This window comes from Garra rufa, chromosome 5, assembly GCF_049309525.1.
Source record: "Garra rufa chromosome 5, GarRuf1.0, whole genome shotgun sequence".
Taxonomy (NCBI): Eukaryota; Metazoa; Chordata; class Actinopteri; order Cypriniformes; family Cyprinidae; genus Garra; species Garra rufa.
The window spans coordinates 51,600,332-51,611,514 of NC_133365.1; positions in this window are offsets into that span (position 1 = coordinate 51,600,332).

Genomic DNA, 11,183 nt, shown 5'->3' on the forward strand with positions numbered 1-11,183 from the left:
CAAAAATGTTTTTATGCTTACATGAGGTGGTTTTTCAAGCAATTCGAAAAAGGAATATTTTGCAAAATAGCAATGGAAAGAGTTTTTTTTTTCACATTTACAGGTCACTTTGATTAAATATAGCCAAAATTCCACAAAAATCTGTTGCCATGACTTATCGCACAAGGAAAAAATTGTGTTTGCGTTGCATAACATCGGCTAATGGAAGCACCATAATTTTGCAATACTTTTTAATCGACATTTATAAAATATCGCCAAAGTTTTGTGCAAATTCTGTAATGAAAAACGCACCTAGTGAGTGTTTGAACCTTCTGTAATAGTTGCATATGAGTCTCTCAGTTGTCCTCAGTGTGAAAAGATGGATTTTAAAATCATACAGTCATTGTTGGAAAGGGTTCAAATACACAAAAGGGCTGGAAAACCAAAGACTTTGTGGGACCTGAAGGATTTTTCTGAAGATCAGCAGGCAGTTTAACTGTTTAGGACTTACAAGGTACTCATGAACAACTATCACTAAACAAAAAAACACAGCTGTGAAACATTCAGGTAACAAAACAGTATTAAAAATCTAGGGGATGTAAACTTTTGAACAGGGTAATTTTTATAAATTCAACTATTATTTTCTTTTGTGAACTATATGTAAACATATTTTATGTGAAATATCTTATTCAGGTCAGTGCTAAATAAACAATAACATGCATTTTGTATGATCCCTCTTATTTTGGTCAAATAATTAACATTTTGTAGATTCTGAAAGAGGGGATGTAAACTTTTGACCTCAACTGTTCAAAAGTCTGGAATCAGTAAGATTTTTAATGTTTTTAAAGAAGTATTTTCTGCTCATCAAGGCTCTGTTTATTTGATTAAGAATACAGAAAAACTGTAATATTGTCAAATATTATTACAATTTAAAATAGTGGTTTTCTATTTTAATATACTTCAAAATAGAATTTATTTCTTAGATGCAAAGCTGAATTTTCAGCATCATTACTCCAGTCTTTGATGCCACATGATCCTTCAGAAATCTTTTCAATATGCTGATTTATTATCAATGCTGGAAGCAGTTGTGCTGCTTAATAATTTGGAACCTGTGATTTAAATTGTATTTATTTTAATTAGCATTTATTTAAAATAGAAATCTTTCGTAAGAGTATACACTACTGTTTAAAGTTTGGGGTTCATGTAAAGTAATGAGTTTAACTCATGTAAAAGCAAAACTGAACTTAGAACTGTACATAGAGAAAAAAAATCCCAAGTGCAGACTTTGCTTAGTCATTTCCGAAGCTTGCATCTGTATTGCATTGAAACTGTTTGTTTGCAGATGTTTCTGTAGTGATTGAAATGTGACGAGAATAACGCACCACTGAAGTCTAATTCTGTCAGTGGATCTTGTTCCAGACTTTTGGTCGTTCCCAGGAAATCCCTGACTTCATTTCAGCTGCGTTTCTTTCCAGACCATCGACTGGATGACTTCACCTCGCTGCCAGTACGATGTCGTCACTCAGTGGCGTGCTTTAGTCATCTGATGGTTCAACGTGAGCTGTGGCCTGCAGACTAAACACAGACCGGTATGAATCTCCCGCTGCACTGACTGTGGCTGAAGTCACACTAGATGCTGATAAATGTGAAACGCTAATCACTCTCCGGAACGCTGGTATAAAGATTTGTCACGAGCAATCTTCATTAGAAGCTCTAAAAGCAAACACAGCCTATTTTAAAAGTCATTCTCAGACACGAGTGAATGTAAATGATTGTGTGTAGTCTGAGAATAACTTAGAAATCAATGCTCAATCCTAGTTGTGAAAGTCGGGATAACTATTCGAAATGAGCACTGTCTGTCTCTCTTCCACCTTCATTACCACAACTGAGGTGAGACCCTTGAGCAAGGCACAGAACCCCCAACTGCTCCCCAGGTGCCGCAGCAATATGGCTGCCTACTGCTCCAGGTGTGTGTTCGCTACTGTGTGTGTGGATGATGGGTTAAATGCAGAGCACAAATTCTGAGTATGGGTCATCATACTTGGCCACACGCCACGTCTATTGTTTGTTCGTTCGTTCGTTCATTTCATTCTATCTATGTCTGTCTGTCTATCGTTCTATCGTTCTGTCTATCTATCGTTCATTCGTTTGTTCATTATATCTATTGTTCTATCTACCTATCATTCTACCTGTCTGTCTGTCGTTCTATCTATCGTTCTAACATTCTATTTATCCCTGTCTGTCTGTAATTCTATCTATCTATCTATCTATCTATCTATCTATCTATCTATCTATCTATCTATCTATCTATCTATCTATCTATCTATCTATCTATCTATCTATCGTTTGTTCGTCTGTCGTTCGTTCGTTCGATCTATCGTCCATTCATTTGTTCGTTCTATCTATCGTTTGTTCGTTCGATCTATCTATCGTTCTATCTATCGTTCGTTCGATCTATCTATCGTTCTATCTATCGTTCGTTCGATCTATCTATCGTTCTATCTATCGTTCTATCTATCTATCGTTCTATCTATCGTTCTATCTATCGTTCGTTCGATCTATCTATCGTTCTATCTATCGTTTGTTCGTTCGATCTATCTATCGTTCTATCTATCGTTTGTTCGTTCGATCTATCTATCGTTCTATCTGTCGTTTGTTCGTTCGTTCGTTTGATCTATCATTCTATCTATCGTTCATTCATTTGTTCATTCTATCTATTGTTCATTCGTTTGTTCGTTCTATCATTCTATCTAGCTATCGTTCTATCTGTCTGTCTGCCGTTCTATCTATCTATCGTTCGTTTTTGTTCATTCGTTTGCTCTATCTATCGTTCTATCTATCGTTTGTTCGTTCGATCTATCTATCGTTCTATCTGTCGTTTGTTCGTTCGTTCGTTTGATCTATCATTCTATCTATCGTTCATTCATTTGTTCATTCTATCTATTGTTCATTTGTTTGTTCGTTCTATCATTCCATCTAGCTATCGTTCTATCTGTCTGTCTGCCGTTCTATCTATCTATCGTTCGTTTTTGTTCATTCGTTTGCTCTATCTATCGTTCTATCTATCGTTTGTTCGTTCGATCTATCTATCGTTCTATCTATCTATCGTTCTATATATCCTTTGTTCGTTCGTTCTATCTATCATTCTATCTATCTATCGTTCTATCTATCGTTTGTTCGTTCGTTCTATCTATCATTCTATCTATCTATCGTTCATTAATTTGTTCATTCTATCTATCATTCTATCGTTCATTCGTTTGTTCGTTCTATCATTCTATCTAGCTATCGATCTGTCTGTCTGCCGTTCTATCTATCGTTCGTTTGTTCATTCTATCGTTCATTTGTTCATTCTATCTATCATTATATCTAGCGTTCATTCATTTGTTCATTCTATCTATTGTTCATTCATTTGTTCGTTCTATCATTCTATCTAGCTATTGTTCTATCTGTCTGTCTGTCGTTCTATCTATCGTTTGTTCGTTCGATCTATCTATCGTTCTATCTATCGTTCGTTTGATCGATCTATCGTTCTATCTATCGTTTGTTCGTTCGATCTATCTATCGTTTGTTCGTTTGATCTATCATTCTATCTATCGTTCATTCATTTGTTCATTCTATCTATTGTTCATTCGTTTGTTCGTTCTATCATTCTTTCTAGCTATCGTTCTATCTGTCTGTCTGCCGTTCTATCTATCTATCTATCGTTCGTTTGTTCATTCGTTTGATCTATCATTCTATCTATTGTTTGTTCGTTCGATCTATCCATCGTTCTATATATCGTTTGTTCGTTCGTTCTATCTATCATTCTATCTATCGTTCATTCATTTGTTCATTCTATCTATCATTCTATCGTTCATTCGTTTGTTCGTTCTATCATTCTATCTAGCCATCGATCTGTCTGTCTGCCGTTCTATCTATCGTTCGTTTGTTCATTCTATCGTTCGTTTGTTCATTCTATCTATTGTTCGTTCTATCGTTGATTCTATCGTTATTTTTGTTCTGTCTTTCTTTAGTTGTCATTCTATCTGTCTATCTATCTATTGTTTGTTCTATCGTTTTTGTCTGTCTGTCATTCTATCTGTCTGTCTATCTGTCATTCTATCTATCATTCTATTATTCTATCATTGCCTATATCTATCTGTCTATCGTTCTGTTGTTCTATCATTCTCTCTAAGGTTCTTTCATTCACTTTGCCTGTCAATCATTCTATATTTCATATCTATTGTTCTTTTGTTCTATCAATTCATTGTTCTGTCTATATATCGTTCTATTTTATTTTTCTATCATTCTATCGTTCTATCTTTCATTCTATTGTTCTGTCTATCAATTTATCATTCTATCTATTGTTCTATTGTTTTATTGTTCTGTCGATCTGTCCGTCCGCCCACCCAAAATGCAGGAAATCTAGAATGCAAAAATAATCATTTAAATACATAGATTTAGAGTGTTAAATGTATACCAGTGATGAGCCCACAATGTACAACAGCAGTTTGTACTATGCACGGTATACTCATGCACAACAAATGAGTCAGTATCCATAGACACTGTTGTGTTTGTTAGGACAGGATCAGTAAATACATTTTTTGTATTGTGTATATTCGGATCAAATACCCATTAGCGATACAACTTCCTTTACACTGTAATCAAAGTTCAACAGCAGTATGGCCTTGCGAAGCTCGCTAATGTCAAGCCTGTTATTACCAGAAGAAGACTCCATATGGAAGAGATGGAGAAGCAGTCATTACTTTCCCTAAGGTACTTTACACATTTGAACCTTTACCAGCTCCACGCTGCGATGTTTAAAGACATAACTGCAAGTGGTAATAGCCACTATTTATCTTCCAAGAGCCCTGAGCACATATAACCTAACAATACTACACCCGCATATGTAGCATTGACTCTCCGTAACTGTTCTTTACTGACCTTTGCACTGACTAATGAATTATTGGCCACGGATTCAGAGAGTTTGTTTTGGCAGGCTGAGATGATGTTATGCTTTCCGTTTTCCCTCAGTTTTAGGGGTTTCCAAATCAGGGGCTCCTTCACCGTAAAATTCTCGAGGCCTGAATCCAGGGAGTGTTTTGTAAATCAAAACAAGTAGCGTAATCCAATATCCATAAGGAGCAAATCTCAAATATCCTTAAACGCACCTTCCATCATTTCCCGACCTCATTTGTTCAGGACATTAACTTCAACAGTACATGGAAATGCAATTTGTATCAATTTGCTCAAAGAAAGCTATGAGGAGTAACTAAAATTATTACCTGGCTCTCTGAAATAATTGATTATTCCAGTATCTAAATACATTTGTTTAATGACCAGTTGTCTCAAAATTTCCACTGAGTGTAGAAGCAATACGTACTCAGCCATTACTAGTACATTTCAAAAACAGTGCCAACGAAACAGCACATTAAATTAAACTTAAACATTTTAATTTTATTAAAAATATATATAAAAAACTGTAATATTGTAAAGTATTATTGCAATTTAAAATAGTGGTTTTCTATTTTAATATACTTAAATATAAAATATAGAATTTATTTCTGTGATGCAAAGCTGATTTTTAGCATCATTACTCCAGTCTTCACTGTCACATGATCCTTCAGAAATCATTCTAATATGCCAATTTGCTGCTCAAGAAACATTTCATTTCATTTCAGTATTTTCAATGTTGAAAACTTTCCTGCTTAATGTTTTTGTGAAAACCATCAAGCATTCATATGCATTCTATTTAAAACAATAATGTTGTCCATCATTTTATTAAAATAAAATAATGTAATAGAACAGTTTACTATTTTAAAAAGTGTAATTTATTCATGTGATGCAAAGCTGAATTTTCAGCATCACCTCAATAAAAAATCTGTCATTATAACACTTACAAATACAGTAAATACAGTAATATTTTGAAATATTATTACTGTTTTCTATTTTAATACATTTTAAAATGTAATTTATATCTGTGATGCAAAGCTGAATTTCCAGCATCATTACTCCAGTCTTCACTGTCACATGATTCTTTAGAAATCATTTTAATATGTTAATTTGCTGCTCAATAAACATTTCTGAGTTTTATCATTGTTGAAAACATTTTTTTTTTTCTGTTTATTGTTTTTGTGGAAATCATCTTGCATTCATATTCATTTAATGCACCTTTGCTGTATAAAAGTATAAAAGTCATGCATTATATCTGGCACCAAAAACCCATATCAGTCAACCAATAATGTACAATCATTCATTTATTGCAAACCCCTTCAGGCTAATAGAAAATAGAAGCTCCTGTGTTTTATTTCAGGAGTAATACTGGTTTGACATTCTTTTTCTCATTGTTCTGTCTGTCAAGTTCCCTGAAAGTCTCCCACACCAAATGTAAACATGCTATGTTTCTGTAACCCTGCTATACTTTAAATGTTTATTGAGAAAATGCATTAAACTGTTGAAATCATGTTTTGCTTTGAACCTTAGTTTAAAAAAGCCTCAGGAACTCTTGCGGCCTCCATATGTCAACAAATGCGGTGCTAGTTGGCACGTTTAACTCTGAGGTGAATTACTGGGACATTTATGTTCATCTAAAGAAAGATGAGGTTAAAAGAAGCATTCGCTGGGAAGATACATAGTCCTAAACTGAGTAAGGAAAATCTGACATCACTCATTAACCAATTAAGAAGCCAGGGAGGAACCTCACAATGATAATTGAGAAGGAGGAATTATGAGTCAAATTCTTGATGGAGATTTCCAAACATGTTTTTAATTATCTAGTCATTTCGAGCACTGCAATTCCCAGTCAATAGTAGAAGCTCTCTCATGCAAACAAGCACAAACACCCGCTTAGACGCAGCGAACTGCCAGGGTTTGGATGAGCAGGAGCTCTGTGTTCATTAAAATGATTTTCCAGATGTCTCTCACCCTTCCTCCGTTATCCGACCCAGGTGCGGTGCAAGTATTTTTTTGCAGCACAAATTCTGCTGTTTGTGTTGACATCAAACGAACAGCTGGGGCAGATTCGACCCCTGGGGTGTGTTCAATAAACAATTAAAAATGCAGGACACAGGAAATCAGGCCTGCCTTCCTTTGTGTGCTTTGTAAGAGATTTTTTGAGGCACGTATTGATGGTCGTTAGGGGGGAGGATGATGTAGATTCCTCTGCTGGAGAGCTTGTAAATTTACAAGTGTAATTTTACACAATGTTCTGTAATGGCTTGTAGAAGCTACTAACAGGGAAGATTCCTGTAAATGGTTTCAGTATGTGGAAGCGAGCATGTGGACGGCAGCTGGATCCATGTGGAAAAGAAAATGCCTCTCCGTTGCCTCACCATTTATATATCGCACACCTTTAACAGCTTTATCACCAATAAAAGAGATAATAATTCATATTGAACGCATTTGCAGTAGTCTGTTTTCTGTTATTTATTTATTGAAATAAGTGGATTGGCGTCAGTACGATTTTTTTAAACAAAATATTGAAATATTTGTATTCATTAAGGGCACATTAAACTAAGGATTAAAAAGTAACATGAGAGGCATTTAGAAAATAAATACATATAAAACATTTTAAAATATAGGCAGTACACTGTTTTCAACATTGATAATAAGATGCTGGAACTTTACTAATCATTACTAATGATGCTGGAAATTCAGCTTTGCATCACAGATATAAACTACATTTTAAAATGTATAAAAAATAGAAAACAGTTATTTAAAATTATAATAATATTTCACGATTTACTGCATTTTTGAGCATAAGAGTTAAGAGTTAAACACTGTTAAAGAGTTGGATTCCCGTGCTAAACATGGCCAAAGTTTTAAAAAAACGTTTCGGATAGTTTTTTTTTTCGATCATGGCTCTTTATGATGTCCTGAAGTGTGGAACTCCTTGTATGGGCATTTCTCCTGGAAGAGCGCGCCCGCGCACACAAAGACCAGAGCGAGCGCTAGAGCATGCCCATGAACGCGCTTCACTCGGTGCTTTGCTGCACGGGACTCACTCGGGAAGAATGTCTCTAAAGAAGTGTGATTTTGGTTGTAAGGCAAAAATAACCTTGCTCAGCTTCCCGAAGAACCCAGCGTTACGCGAACAGTATGCAGTCTGTTTTTCAAGGGACAGAAACGGAGGTTTGCAAGTGTGTTTGTGGAGGAACGTTTTATAAACAAGGCCCAGTTCGACGCTGGATTTACACATCGTTTGATACTGAAAGATGGAGCGGTCCCAGCAATGAATAATAACGAGGATTCAGAACTGCAGCTGGTAAGTGAAACGGCTTCAAAATGTTATTATGTGTTTTGTTGGTAATCGGCAAGCAATCTTTAGCTCCGCCCACTGCGCGCCTCCAGGAGCTCGGCTGTTTTCGGAGAGAATCGTAAAGCTGTATCTTTCTTTTGTAAATATGATAAAACTAAAGACTTTTGGAGATATAAAGGATGCAGTACTACTCTATAGATACTCAAGATTAACATGAAATTGGATGAAACTGTGTGTTAAAGAAGTTTAGTAAAAAAAGAATAATTCAGGATTCTTTGATGAATTGAAAGATCCAAAGATCAGCATTTATCTTCAATAAAACACTTTTGTAACATTATACATAACCATTCAATAGCTTGGAGTTATTTATATGAAGAAGAAATTATATAAATTAATACTTCTATTTAGAAATGCTGTTTTAAATGGATCAAAAGTGATGATAAAGAAATTTATAATGAAAAATGTATATTTCATATGAATGCTTTTCAACATAATAATAATACTTTTTTTATCAGAAAATCAGAATATATGATTTCTGCAGGATCATGTGACTGGAGTATTGATGCTAAAATTCAGCTTTGAAATAACAGGAATAAATTACATTTTAAAATATATTCAAATAGAAAACAGATATTTTAAACAGTAAAAAAAAAACCATCTCAAAACTGTACTGTTTTTGCTGTGCTTTGGATCAAATAAATGCAAACAAATCTTACTGTTCAATAACTTTTGACTGGTAGTCCCCCCCAATCATCTCAACAATAAACAGTGTTCATTTCACTTTTATGTATTTCGGTAGTATATATAAAATAACTAAATGTTTGCAATTTGCACAGTATGTAGCAAATAAAATAAAAAATACAACCATTCAAAAGTAGTTTTTATGTAAAATCAAACATTTTAACTGTATAATGCTGTAGTTACAGTATCTACCAGCAGGCAGAAACGGCAGAAACGAACCAGCCAAACCGGGAATGCTTTCCATGTTGTTGGGATTCACAATTATTCTGTCAGTGTCAACTGAAGCGAAACTGCCAACCTAGAGATGAACATTTCTGAAGGATGACGACAGGGAATCCTGGAATATCAGAGAAAAATGTGTAAAGAACTTGTCAGGCGGGGAATTAATCCAGACAAAGGAAATCTTACCTAAAGGGACTGAGCTTACCGTAAAACCACAGCGTGTCCCACCATTGGAATTAATAACAGCAACTGAAACAACAACAGCACGCCAGATGATGAGGTGGAGGAAATCTGTTTGAAAATCTCAGCTGAATGTACAAAAAAACAGCTTTCCCTAACCATACGGAAAAGAAGGCCCTCAAACCACTTGGCATGCAGGAAAAGCAACACTACAATTCCTTCAATTCCAATACTGCTTTTTGGTTAATGCCAAAGATCAACAACACAACAGCAACTTATAGGCTTTTCAGACTGTTTGAAATATTATATTATATATTATGTGTACATTTTATATGAATAAATCAACATATTAGAATGATTTCTAAAAGATCGTGTGAAACTGAAGACTGCAGTAATGATGCTGAAAATTCAGCTTTGCTTTACAGGAATAAATTACGCTTTAAAATATATTCAAATAGAAAACAGTTATTTTAAATTGTAATAAAATTTCACAATATTACTGTTTTTACTGTATTTTAAATTAAGTAAATGCAGCTTTGGTGAGCATAAAATTCCCATGGGAAATCTACACTATTGGGGGTTTGGTTTGTGACTACACTATTTTGATGTCAGAAATCCTGTTTCTCCATTGACATCTATGGAAGCCAGTTTCTGCCACTGAATAAATGTTTTTAAAAAAAGGTTATTGTGACTTCTCTCACGATTCTGACTTTTTTTCTCAGAATTGCATGATACAAACTCGCAATTCTGACTTTTTTTTCTCAGAATTGTGAGATATAAAATTGCAATTCAGAGAAATACTGTCAGAATTGCATAATATAAACTCACAGTTATGAGAAATAAATTCGCAATTGTGAGTTATAAAGTCAGAATTGCATGATATAAACCTGCAGTTCTGAGAAATAAAGTCACAATTAGATAAAATAAACTCACAATTCTGAGAAATAAAATCACAATTGCATGATATAAACTGACAGTTCTGAGAAATAAAGTCGCAATTGGATGATATAAACCCACAATTGCAAGTTATACATGCAGAATTACCTGATATAAACTCGCAATTGCAAGTTAATAAGTCAGAATTGTAAGATACTGTATGAACTCGCAATCCTGTGAACATCAGTCTTTTTTCTCCTCAGAACTGGACTTTATAACTTGCAATTGTGTTTATATCTCACAGTTCTGAGAAAAAAGTCAGAAATGAGATTTTATAAGATGCAATTCTGAGTGAAAAAAGTCAGAATTGTGAGATGTAAACTCGAAATTGGGATTTTACATTTCAATTCTGAGAAAAAACGTCAGAATTGTGAGTTTATATCCCACAGTTCTAACTTTAAATCTAGCAATTCTGACTATAACTTGCAATTGTGTGTTCTTATCTCTCAGTTCTGAGTAAATTAGTCAGAATTGTGAGTTTATGTGACAATTCTTAGTAAAAAAAGTCAATTGCAAGATGTGAACTCGAAATTGCGAGAAGAAAAGTCACAATTACCTTTTTTATTTGGTGGCAGAAACAGGCTTCCATAGACATCCATTCAAAATTAATAAAATTTAATTAAAGACTGGTGGAAGCTGATTGATATTGATCATCAGTTTTGAATTGTGTGTATTTTGACAAGAACAGCAATTAAAGCTGGCCAAAAGATGAGATGCATGTCCAACAAAACTACATTTCCCATAATTCTCAGTGCAGCAAACACATTAGAAGGAGCTTTTGAGTAGGACCTTTCCAGGAGGTTAAAACAGATCACATGTCATTTACGATTCAGATGATTGGTTAAAAAAAAAAAGATGGCAGCATCCAGGCCTCAAACTTCCAAAGCCT